Raw genomic sequence first — 13,753 nt, 5'->3', positions numbered from 1 at the left:
GTACACTTAACGCTTGTCCCTAAACGAAGAATTTAAAGGAATGCAAGACAAACGCAAATTATTATTAGAGTAAATTACACTCTTGGTCCCTGTGGTTGTCTATGTTTAACACTTTTGATTTTTGTTGAATAGTTTGATAACAATCAAGTCCCTTCGTTTAAAAACCCTAACCGAAGGACTGTTGAACTTTAAAAAAAGACAATTTGCCATTCTTTTACATTAATGAAAATAATGATACAGAAGGTCTAGTTTTTAAAAACACTATTTTTTTTACATTATATTATATCAAAATACCTTTTTTTTTGCCATATAACATCTACAATGCCCCCACGAGAACTACCAAACCACCGCTAAAAGTTTTCAGTAATGTGGTGAAATATCTAAAATGCCCTCAACCTAAAAATATCTACACACCAAAATATCAATAAAGCATACACAACCACCATCATTGCCACCGTAAAGGACGTAATGAAAATAAAAAGCAAACAACAATATCACACATCATTCATTAATGTAATTGAAATTTATATATAGTTGGTGACAAAATGTAGCAAATAAGGATAAACAATTATATAAACTAGCAATCCGTACACATAACCAATAACCACAAGCAATTTATGCATATACACATCCCAACTTAAAATGTCGTAGATGCGCTTCTAAATTGAACCAGTGATTTAACATGAAGTCTTCTTGATGCAGATCAAGACCCGATAGCAGACGTCCCGAGCCTGCTTCATGAAGACCCACTCGACGACCCGGTTGATCACTCTTGAACCCATGTCAAATGCATGGGTTATTTCAAACAGGAGATTTCGTGCAAGGCCCTCGCAGCAGGAAGAGGTAGTTGTCATTTGAAAGAAAACGCTCTTAGTTTTTATAAGGTTCCAAACCTTTGCACCCTGATGAAAAAGGCCTTTCTTTTCTATCTTATTAGTAAAGCCTAAACGTCCTTATTGAAGCCTAGCTAACGAGAAATCAAAGCGATAACGCACCTTTCCTAAGATTAGAATCGAAATAGAAGAGAAGGCCTTTCTTTCTCAAAGTAAACTTTCCCCCTTCCCTTCTTGCTTTAGAAAGATTGCAGCTAGCGTGCTGGACTAATCTAATAGAAAGTCAAGGCTCTTCTCCTGTTCTACGAATCTACAACTCTCTTTACTGAGCAAGACTCCATCTATATCCCTACTAGTGGTTATTCTTTCCAGGCCATTTGTTTGACAGCTTAAACTAGACCCCACTTTCGATTAGATAGGTTTCGGTCTTAATCAAGATAGGTCAAGGGCGCGTCCGAACGGTCGGTAGCTACTTAGTCTCATCCGAGAGTCTAATCTCCTTGTACTGCTTTTTTTCATTTCAAAATAAAAAAGGTCGATTTAGGCTCCTTCCCTTCCCATAGCTGCGGTAGCAGGTACTACGAGCCCTCTGTCCCACGCATTTAACCGGCGTGGTTCACCATGTCCAGCAGAATGTGCCTTAGAGCATTATATTATGAAGACTGGAGAAAGCCCTATATTGATTGTATTTCTTTTCTGGATCAAAAAATCCTCCCCTCTGAAACAAAAGATGTAGTTGGAATAAAGAAAAGGGCATTTCGCTTCTTTGCTAAGCAAGGAGAACTTTACAGGAAGGGCTATAATGGCCATCCTCTCCATCCGGATGTGCAGCAGGTTCTCGAGGAAGCCCACGCCCCAGGACATATTGGCGGCGCAAAGATATATGATCACCTGATGACCCTGGGGTACTATTGGCCAACTATGGAGATAGATTCAGCAACATTTGTTAAGAGGTGCAAGGTTTGTCAACTACATGGCAACCTCATACATGCTCCAGCCGTGGAACTCCCTACCCATTTAAAACTTGTGCCCTCGATTTCATCGGGAAAATAACCACTCCCTCGAGGGGAAAATGTTTCATTTTAGTAGCAACAGAGTTGTTCACCAAATGGGCAGAAGCAGTTTCACTACGCCGAGACAACTCTCCTTCAAGTTGAGCCAATGTACTTGTAGCTTTCTCGAGCGCTGCTGAAGTCTGGGCGTACTCCTCGAGATGATGGGTATCAAATCTTGCCTTGGCCACTGCACCCAGCCTGGCATGAACCCATCTCAGATCAAACCCAAAGCACCCCTCCATATCTCGAACGTCCTTCTGAATGTCTTCAAAGACATCAGCTGGTACCTCCCCCATTACATAAGCAAAAAAGTTTGAAGATTCTTGGGAAAAGCATGTCTACCGCGTATCCTCGAAGTTCTCTTCTCTGGGGTTGGCAAAAGTTTAAGGGTAAGCTGTCCAGATGGATTCCATAAGAATGGACGTGGTGCGTTGAACACTAAGGCCTCTCCACTCGACGTAATCAGGATTTAGACTCAAACAAACCCAACTAAGACCCGAGGACACCTTCTGCTCGGAGGGCACAATCCAGCATTTCTTACAAAGTCTTACAACGGATGTGAGCTTAACAACCCTCGTGCCATGCCCAAGCCCTTACCTTCGCCCTATACCGAAAGATATTAGTTCATTGATCAACTACCACTTGATCCCCTAGGTAAAGGAATTTCTCTAAGGTGCCAAAGAGTCCCCTCCTAATAAGTAGGGCTTTGCTGGTCTTGCAAGCATTCGTCTACGTTTGCTCGCAAAACTGCTAAGGTTAAGATAGCCAATCCCGTTTTGTTTCAGCAGAAACGAAGAAATTTCGAACAGTGTATTATAGTCGACGGGCCTCTAGCGACGATCGGACCCAGATAATCAATGTATTCATCGTGCCCCCCCTGGTTCGGTGAAAGAATTTAGATTTCCCGATGAGGTAGCCTGCTGGGACTTTGCTATAAAAGGGATTAGCGGCTTAATGCATGGATTTGAGCTGTGAAAGGCCTTGTAAGTGCCTTGCTCATGCCTTCCCGCCATACTATGTCAAAGAGCAAAAAATGCACTCAATGAAGGCCACGATCGATAGTAGGGGTTTCTGTCTCAATTAACAAGCCCAGGGATCACAGACGAGATCTAACCTAGTGGTTTCGCTTTAATTCATTAACTATACGAAGATCTTATTTCTTACCTACTAGATCGATTGAAAGAAGCCTTCGGGTTATAGTCAACTCATAAAATACTCTCCTAAGGAGATATTCTTTCTATCCATAAACAGAAATGGGGAGAGATTCCTGCTTGCCTACTTCGCGGATCGAAGGGAGAAGACCTATTAAAAAAAAACAGACAAGAGAAGAGATCAAGATGACTACCAAATTCATACCAGAATCCTTGATTGTACTAGCTTAAAATCAAGACCACAATGAGAGACATTCGATCCCAGAATTAGCTCTATCCCACCTCCAATGAGATGTTTTAAGCATATGGGTTAGTGGCAGTTGAATGAAACTAGAAAGAGTGGCAGTTAGATCCTTGAAGGGAAAGGACTTGGCTTCATCTCCCACACCGGTTAGCAACCGAGATAAGAGTGAAACTAAAGTGGGAAGGAGATGAGGATCCGGATTCTATATTCCATTTTTTTCTTTTTAGTTTGAGTGAACACCCGGTAGCCAATCGATCAGGACTAGGAGCTGCACCAAGACGGATTAGTTCGCCTTCGGGTTCTTAAGAAGAAAAAGAAGATCCCGGAGTTCTCTTTCTAGGTTGAGGAGATTGCTTTTACTTTCTTGTTAAACCTACCCGAAAGAGAGTGAGTGGTGGATTCAGAGAAAAGCTATTCTTCTTAGCAGTTTCACAAGTGAATGGAATGATTCTTCCCCTGAGGGTGACTTCACTACCTGGATTCTCATCTCTTGAACTCGTTCTGACAGCTAGTTTAATGGCACCGGCATCTCATCTAGTCTAGATCGATTCCCTAAGAGCTTCTTCTCTAGCAGGCAATTTGGCCCATTTTATCTTTCCTGGTAATAAGGAAAGGCCTTTCCCTATCACGACCGCCTTCCTTTATTCGGAATTCATTCGTCTCAAAAGAAAGAGCTAGCGAACCACACCAATTCCATTCCAATTATCTCTGATAGAGCAGGATAGCTGCCATCAACCCTTTAGAGCGAGGGCCCTCCGAGACCAATGCAGAAGGAATAAGAGCCTTTATGCCTTGAGCCTTGAGCGAAATCATTGACCTTGCGCCTGGTTTGATTAGGACATTGCCGCATTTCATCTCAAAGAGGATCTAACTCTTTCTTTCCGGCTTAGCCGAACTACTTGGCTCGGATCAATTCACTCTTTCTTTATCGCAAGCAAATAGCCAAAGAGCTGATGAAAGAGCACCGTCTTCTCTTATTCCTGAAAACATCTTCAGAGCAGTTATTAAAAAAAGACTAGCATCTCTAACAGGAAAAGCAAGCAAAGACCTCCCCTTTGGTTTGGTGGCCTCCTTCCTTGATAAGAGTGAAAGCAGAATCAGAATCAGACTCTTGGACGTGGGATCTTGCCTAAATAAATTTCCATTGAGCGGGGTAAGTCTAAAAAAGCATTTCACCGGCACTCAGCCCTTCCCCCCTTACTCCAAGAGTCGAAACAGCCTCTATTCCTTCAACAGCAGTTAGGCCTTTTTCTAATCCTACAGCCCTTCTCCCAAGAGTTTCAGAAAAGGCTACCGACTTGGCCTACTTTGACTACGCTATTCTTCTCATTTCGAAAGAAGAAAAAGTAGCCCCGCCGATGACAACAGATTCAATAGCTGGGGATCTTGCTAAGAATGAAACTCCTAACCTTAAATCATAGAACCGGGGATGATTTCCAAGAATCCGAAGTTGGAACGGGGAAAAAAATCCCCAGTGGGTAGGGAAGCTGCCCATCCGTTATAGTTGCTTCAGAAAGATAAATTGGAAGGTTGGGCGATCTCCTATCCTGTCCGGTGGTTGTGGCAAGCGAATCTATTGAGAGATATATTGAGCCAGTAAGCGGGATTGACTTGCCGAATAGTGATATGATGTCACGAAAAACGGCTGCTCATTTCGTATCTTGAAGAAAGTCAAGCAGGAATAGATGGCCTGCCCCTAGCTCTAACTAATATCTCTACTTTGATAGCATAGGAGTGCTTTCATTCCCTGCCACCCGCTTCTATAACTGGCTATTCCTTATCGGCATTTCAAGACAAAATCTTTCATGATCCATCCCGGAATTGGATATAGAATAGTTGGGATATTTAACAGGGAGGGAACAGAAGGGGATGACATCAGAAGTAGGATCGTCGAACGGTCTTCTGGCTCCGTGGCTCCTGACCTTGGAAGATGGGATTCCGAGACCTGGACCCTTTTTTATAACTTCCGCTCATTGCATACCTTACTCCACTACTGTACAGCATTTCCCCCTGCAGTTTGAGCAGCAAATGGTGTCCCTCTTCTTGTACCCCCTCTTCCACAAGTACCGGCGGAGGCCCAATAAACCACCCGACCCCTTACATCTGTAACAGTCACAATGGTATTGTTGAAGCTTGCTTGAACATGAATAAGTCCTTTTGGTATTCTACGTGCACTCTTGCGTGAACCAAGACGTCCATTCTTACGTGAACCAGTTTCTTTTTTTTCTTTCATTCCGGGGAAAACCTCCTTGAAGTCTCAACTAATGGGGGAGGAGTGAGATTATACAACCCGCCCTTTCTCTTTTTTCACAAATAGTCAATTTAGGATCTAATTCGCAGAAGGATTACCATATATAACACAAAATTGATCCGCCGATTCCTTCGAATCTAGCCTCCCGGTCTGTCATTATACCTCGAGAAGTCTAAATAATTACAATCCCCATCCCGCCTAAAATTTGAAGAATTCGTTGATAGTTAGAATAGATTCGTAGACCAGGTCGACTGATCCGTTTTCAATTTTGAAAAGTTCTGTTAGATTCTTAGTAGCAATCGGTGACCTTTTTTTCTTTTACTTCACAGAGCTTTTCGTCTCCTTGATAGCTGGAAGTTCTCCAAAAGTATGAAAAGCTGGAGGACTTTGTACCATCCATTCCGGTGTGGTTGGATTCTGTTCAACAGCCCAAGGACTTGGAGCGCATCTTTTGTTGTTTCCACTGCTTGAAGTGATTGTTACGACCATGAAGAAACGACAAATCCCAACTATAGATATATAAGAGCTAGAACTGCTAAGGGCATTTCATCTAGCGTAAGCATCTGGATAATCTGGAATGCGACGTGGCATACCCGAAAGCCCTAAGAAATGCATGGGAAAGAAGGTTGGATTAACCCCGAAAAAAGTGATCCAAAAATGGATTTGACCTAAAGTTTCAGGATATGTTCGACCAAAGATTTTACCTACCCAATAGTGAAATTCTGCAAATAAAGCAAAAACGGCTCCCATAGAAAGTACATAATGGAAATGTGCAACCACATAATAAGTATCATGTAGAGCAATGTCTAGCCCAGAATTTGCCGGAACGATTCCAGTGAGTCCCCCTATGGTGAACAAAAATATGGACCGTACAGCAAATAACATGGGTGTTTGTATTGTATCGAACCCCCCCCCCCCCCCCCCCACATGGTAGCGATCCAACTAAAGATTTTGATTCCAGTGGGGACAGCTATGATCATGGTAGCTGCGGTGAAGTAGGCACGGGTATCAACGTCTAAGCCCACAGTAAACATATGATGAGCCCAAACAAGAGATCCAGGAACACCTATACTGATCATGGCATAAACCATGCCTAGATACCCGAAGACCGGTTTTCCCAAAAAAGTAGAAACGATATGACTTATGATACCGGATCCAGGCAGAATGGGAATATACACCTCTGGATGACCGAAGAACCGAAAGAGATGCTGGTATAATATGGGGTCTCCCCCTCCAGTGGGATCAGAAAAGGTTGTATTAAGGTTTCGATCGGTTAATAACATGGTAATTACCCCTGCCAGTATCGGAAGTGATAATAAAAGTGGGAATACTGTCACTAGAACGGACCACACAAATAGGGGTGATCTATGCATAGTCATTCCAGGTCCACGCATGTTGGAGATAGTTGTTATAAAATTGATAGAACCTAAAATGGATGAAATACCAGATAGATGAGGACTAGAAATTGCTGAATCAACTGCTCCTCCAGAATGGCTGGTAATACCACTTAAGGGTGGATAGACCGTCCACCCGGTGCCACTACCCACTTCTACTAAGGCTGGGCTTAATAGGAGCAAGAGACTTGGTGGCAACAACCAGAATGAAATATTATTTAATCGTGGAAATGCCATGTCACGTGCACCTATCAGAATCGGAACAGACCAATTACCAGATCCACCTATCATCGCCGGCATAACCATAAAAAATATCATTAAAAAAGCGTGAGCCGTTATTAAAACATTATAAAGTTGATGATTCCCACCAAGAATTTGATCGCCGGGTCGTGCTAATTCCATACGAATCAGTACTGAGAAGCATGTGCCCATCACTCCGGCAATGGCACCAAAGATGAAATATAGAGTCCCTATATCCTTGTGGTTAGTGGAGAACAGCCATCGGACCGGATTTGTCGTAAAATTGAGATTCTTTCATTTTCTTCCTTATCAGAGAGGGCCCCTTGTTGAGCGGGGCTTCTTTTTGAAAAAGGGGGAGTGAGGGCTTTCCGGACCTTCCCCAACCGGAGGGCGGAAGATCACGAAAGGGAGACAGAGTCCTAACTAAATCATAAAACAAGCTACCATTCCATCTATCATATTAGTCGAGTCGATCCGATTCGTTCTTATCTATAGATAACGCAAGAGAGAACTTATGACCTCGCGGATGGAGAGGGATTCGAACCCCCGGTATTCCTATCAATACTTCGGTTTTCAAGACCGACTCTTTCAACCGCTCAGACATCCATCCCCTTTGCGCTTCGCCCGCCCTATCTATCCACGTGCTGGCAGGTAGGGCCTTATCTATGTGATTCGCTACGCTTGCTTGCGCCTATCGGTGGATTCTATTACCTGCCGGTTAGCGAAACTTTTCCGGTAGTACGAATCGCTACGCTTCGCTTCTTTCTATATGATAATATGCACCTTGGTTGCTGCGCTCCCTGCGGGTAATAGCAAGAGAGTGAAGAAGGAATGATCCTCCGAGTGATTGAGTCCGACTCAAGCGAGTGAGTGAAAGGCGTGGCAAGAGAGCGAGTTCTACTCGCGAACGATCAGCAAGTGAAGGACCGATCCTTTTGTTTTGCGCCACCAATTCTGTTGCAAGATTGGTACTTGGCGGCTCACGAGCAATATATAGACTAAGGTTGCCCATCACTCCCTCGCTAAGGCCCTTTCTATTCTCGTTCTAGTATAGCTCCTTCATAAGAACACGGAACGCCCAGCTTCGCAGAGCAGCTCTCTCCCCAGACCAGAGCATAGTGTGGAATCTGGGTCGTTTCATCGAGCACCATTTCTTTTAGATAGAAAGGTATTCTGACTTTATTGGATCAAATAAGAACCTAAGCCTTCTACTAGTTTGGACAGACTAAGCTCTATTTCATAGATTGGACTCTTTTACTGTGATTCGCCCCTACTAGTAAGAAGCTGTTCGTTCCCTGGATCCACGTGTTCCTAGTCGGGCCTAAATGGATGAATGAAGAAGCGCGCCCGGGTAGACTTCAAGAGCTCTTTCTCTGCGTATCCTCCTACTTCTTATTCTGGGGGTCATAGAAAGATACGAACCGCCTACTCTTTCAAGCCCTACCATTAGATTGAATAAAATGAAAGCTGCTTGCCCTCAGTAATAAAAAACAACAATCCCTCCCCTTCTGTTACCTACTTTTACTCATATCTTTGCGGTATACCTCATTACAAGACAAGCACAGGAAAGGATATTCAATCAAAACCGGGCTATCACCCTATCTAAGCAGGTTTCCCCTCTCCTCTACGGAAATCATATTTTAATCTATTTAAGTTCCTGTGTCTATCGCTATCGTCCTATTTTCTCTCAATTGCCTATCCTTTATAGATGAGGGGGAGTACCTTAGCAGTAGCTTCCAACAACTTAAGATTGACCTCCTCAAGTGCCAGATATGAATGTTTTATTAATTTCATACGGGACTACTTACTTACCTAAAGTGAACTTTTGGCTTACCTAAAAAGTGGACTGAAGGAACTGACCTAAGCATAGCTCTCTCAAATAAAAATGCCTTTCATTTCTCTTTTAAGACCTTTGTCCTACTTCTAGTCTCAGTCCTCTAGCCTATCGAAAGTCATCTTTTTATTAACATTAACCAACAACACATGCACTTTGTTGGCACTAAAAAAAAGGTTATTCAATCCACTAGTGCAACTGAAGGAATTACCTCTTCTGAACCGGAATAAGAAAGAGCTCATAACCACTACTTGTGAACAACTCTCCTCAACTGAAGGCGCACCTACTGTTACTAGAAGTCTAGTCTCTCTCAGGTCCAGTTTCGATCTCGAGCTACAACATAGGCGGGAAAAGAGATATTCAGAAAAGCCGATTTCCTATCCTGTCTTAAGAACCTGACTCAAAAGAGAAAAGAAGACCGGACTAAAAGAGATCTCACTTTCGACGATTGAACTCCACTTTCATATCAGGCTTGCACTGGAATTCACTTTCAGGAATCCTTACTCCTGGCTCATATTCACATAGGCCACTCATAAGAATCAGACGTTCAACTCCCTCAAACATGTGTAATTGAGAGAGTCAGAATATCAGTGCCTTGGGTAAATGTCTACCTTCGGGAGAATCTTACCGAACGACTTTAAAACCTGTCCTCTTCGCTTCCCAAGAGATTGGATTTAGGTAAAAGGGCCTTGTCGGCCACCGCTTTTATTTTCATTCATTTTTCCTATTAAAAAAAAAAAGAAAAGACCCCCGCTCGAACTAACTTTCAACGCTCGAACTCCAGAACGAAACTCAAGTCATTGCTCATTCCCGCTCATGCTTGCTATAACAATTCCCTTGCCTACTAGACTTGTCTAAGAAAAGATGCACGAGCCACTCTTTCTCTTATATACGGTATTTTAAGATAGTGATTTGAATGCCTATCCCCTGCCTATGCTAAGCCTTTACTACCTACCCCTACCTGTCCGCCTTGAACTACTGCGTCTGCGCATACCTTTTCTTGCTCCATCCAGAAGGTAGCTTGAACTGGCATTGTACAGATAGATAGCCAGTAGAAAGAACTATTCCCAAGCTGGAGAGGTGGGAGAGGAGAGAAATTGAAGTGGATCTCCTATCTATATTCGACAGCTTGAAGAGGGCGGATTTAGAAAGCAAAATTTTCATTGAAAGCGATTGTGCCTACCACAGTCAAGTTCGGTATTTACTAGCAAGGAAAAGGGTAGGATCTACCAAGACGGGTGGCATGTGAACCGCTTTGGAGTGAATCGGTTAAGAACCGCAGATGGCACATCGAATCCCCGCAGCCACTTTGCTGAGTTGATAGATAGATAGATGAACTAGCCCGAGGACCAAAGGAGAGTACTTCTTTTGCCATTGGAAGCTGTTGTCAGTAGGCATTCTTTGCGCCAGAAAGAGAGATTGTATTGTAGCTTAACTTCTTAAACAAAGCCGGCTCCAGTTCTATTCCGAATAGGGCAAGAAAGCGACTTGCCGCCTCAGTCACGAAGGAATACCGAAGAGCCTAAAGAGGGTGTTAGAATGCAGCTAGATAGAGAACTATAAGATAAGAGGGATTCCATGGGTGAGAAGGCTGACATGAAGGCTCTCATTCCAAACTGGTAAAGCGCAAGGGGCAAGCAGTTGACTCTTTCACTCGGACTCACTAGCAACTCCAGGAGCGACCCCTCATCATCTTACGATGAAAAGCAGGTTTATTCCGTGGCAAACCACAACGAGTAAGCGAGATAGGGTGAGGTAAAGCCTCAGACCGGTCAAAGGAGCCTCCGTAAAACCTCATCAGACAGGTAGCGGAAGCTGATAGAAAGGGGCGATGAGCTCAGTAGAGGAGAAGCCGTCCTGATGAAATAGAAAGCCCTAGCTATGAGTGACTCAAATCTAGCCGTGATGCGCGAGGGCCAATATTCAAATGAAAGCAAGGGGCTGATTGCCCTCATGGGGAAGGGATGAATACGAGCAGTCGGAAGAGCAGCTCTCTCAGAAGCAACCAATCCAAGAATTGATGGATTTGGTAGAGTGCCAGTCACAACACCAGAACCAAGTTAGGTGAGCTTGAAGGCATCGGTTGAAGCCCTTAGTTGCAAGGTCTTTGACTGTGCCCAAGAAAGGGATGGATAATAGATCTTAGATAGTTCCCACTTCCACTTAACAAAGGAAAGATATCACACACTACACAAGACAATCATGTGCAAGCTGCTTGAGTTGAATCAGCCTCAATTCCTCTCTCACTCACGATGAAAGCTAAGAGCTTGCTCGAAGACAGCCTTTACTTTATAGTTATAATCTATCCTATCCTATCCTTTAGGCGGGGATAGGTTCATAGGAGGACTTGGTTACATAGGAAGGAAAGGCTTAAACTAGAAGGGATAAGAAAAGGAATTTGTGCAACACTATGATTGGTCAAACTTCAGCTATAAGACTTTATTATTATAGAAATGGGTTTTTGATTTGGATACTGGAACATTATGTAACAACCCGAAGTTTTCCATCGTCGAAAACTTGTTCTACCCGTAAGATTTCGCCGTTAGTCGACCCGTTTTGTTCTCGCTTCGGGTTAATTAACTAAATTTATACATTTATTATAATTTAATGAGTGTTCAAATCCCTTGAAACTCATAAAATTAACCCAAAAGTATTCATTTCAAAAAGTTAGAAACATTCCCGCCGGGTGACGGTAACTTAATCGGGTGCGACCTAAAGCCCCGTTTAATGCCGGTATCGGGTAGAATTCCACCGCGTCCAAGTTTTGGGAACTATATAAACGTGTTAAACCTTTCATTTGAAGCTTTTTCCTTCTCTCTCTACTCTCTCTCTAACCTCTCTCCTAAATCCAAGTTTAAAGGTCCAAATCATCAATTTTAAGCTCCAAATCTTTGAGGTGCTTCCCATAGCTTGTTATGTAACATTCCTAGCCTTCAAATTCGAGTTCAAAGCATGAAATATGACCATAATCATGAGTTTAAGGCCATGGAACCATCCTAGGCCGTAAACTCATATATCATGGGTTTTGGAGCTCAAAAACCCTTCCTAAGCACAATTGGACCTTAGATATGGCTAGATGGCTTTATGAATTGGACTTATAACATTTTAAACTTGGATTTTGAGTCATTTGAAGGAGTTTACAGCCAAGGATCATTCTTGGGCCGTAAACTCATTAAACTAGGGGTTTCATGCCCTTAAACCCTTCCAAATCACTCATATGCCTTAGTTATGAATTATAGAACATAGATCTTTGCATTTGGACACTTGAAACATGATTTTTGGGAGACTTACATGAGTTTACAGCCAAGGCTTGTTTTTGGGCCGTAAACTCCATGAAACATGGTGCAAATCCATTTCTAAGGTGTTTGAAAGCCATCAAACACCACCAAAAGCCTTGGAATAAATCAAAGGACCAACCAAAAATAGTTTTAAGGCTTCACAAACAACAAAACCCCACATTTTAGAGTTTACGGCCATAGAACATGTCTCATGGCCGTAAACTCATAAAAAGGTGTCAAATGGTGCCTTAAACTCATTTCTAGGCATGTGGGAATTTTTAGAATCACATGTGATTGATTTTAACACCTTAAAAACACTAAATCTTAGAGATTTGAGAGTTTACGGCCAAAGACCCCATGCCTAGGCCGTAAACTCCCTTATGTATTGTAAATGATGTTTTTAATTCAATCCAAGCCTTAAGAAAAAATATTCCAAGCATTTCCAAGTGTCCATATCCATTTATGACCCAAATTTGCACCATAAACCACCCACCATGAGTTTACGGCCGTAAACTCATGGGGAATGGGTGTTTTGGACCAAAAACTCTTGTATGAGTTTATTCATGGTGAGTAAACTCAAGTCCCAAGTCCCTCGCTTCAATTCTCGTCCTTAAACGCCACCCGGGTCCCTCCAAACACTCATAATGGAGTGTTTCCGCGATTGAAAGTAATGGTCCTTATCAAATAATCAATCTAGGTCCTAATTAGATACAAATGTGTGTCTTTACATTATAATTAGGAGCCTTGCGTGTTTACAAGTCCCGGACCAACACTCAGCATCCGAATTCGCCATATTTCTCGTCCGGTGAGTTCATACCCCTACACTTTTTCAACTGTTTTCACTGTTTTCAGGGGGGAATACAAGCAAAAGTACAAGGAAAACTTGTACTCAAACTTATTGTTTTTAGTTTAATCGTTTTCATTCTGTATGTTCTAATATCAATAACTGTGTTTATCAAATAGTTCGAATTACGAATTTAGTTTTCAAACGAATCATAGATATCTCGATGAAATGCTCTAATCTAAACTATGTTTCATAATCTACGAATAACTTACTAATCCCCAATGATAACTAATTACGAAAACAAAAACGAATACGAAGCTATAACTAGGAACAGAACAAATAACACATTTATAATTAGAAACAGAACGAATACGAATACGAATACGACTGCGAATACGAATACGAATACGAATACGACTGCGAATAGTATTAGGAGTAGAATTAGGGATAGGAATGCGACTACGAATACGAATACGAATACGACTGCGAATACAAATATGAATACGAATACGACTGCGAATAGTATAAGGAGTAGGATTAGGAATAGGAGTGCGACTACGAACACGAATACGAATACGACTGCGAATACGAATACGAATACGAATAGTAATAAGAGTAGGAATAAGGAAACGAATACAGTAACGAATATGAATACGAACACGAATAAGTACAATCATAATTAATTAAAA

At 42.3% G+C, this 13,753-nt stretch overlaps 1 non-coding gene across 1 annotated transcript; it reads right to left on the bottom strand.

The window, feature by feature from the left end:
- Positions 1 to 7,691: 7,691 nt before the first annotated feature.
- Positions 7,692 to 7,778, bottom strand: TRNAS-UGA (transfer RNA serine (anticodon UGA)). The gene has a single exon. It is a non-coding gene; the product is annotated as a tRNA-Ser (tRNA).
- Between the last annotated feature and the right edge of the window lie 5,975 nt (positions 7,779 to 13,753).

Source organism: Lactuca saligna, chromosome 4 (assembly GCF_052625555.1).
Source record: "Lactuca saligna cultivar CGN05327 chromosome 4, ASM5262555v1, whole genome shotgun sequence".
Taxonomy (NCBI): Eukaryota; Viridiplantae; Streptophyta; class Magnoliopsida; order Asterales; family Asteraceae; genus Lactuca; species Lactuca saligna.
The sequence above is the reverse complement of the archived record's forward strand: the minus strand, read 5'-3'. Positions and strand labels throughout refer to the sequence as shown.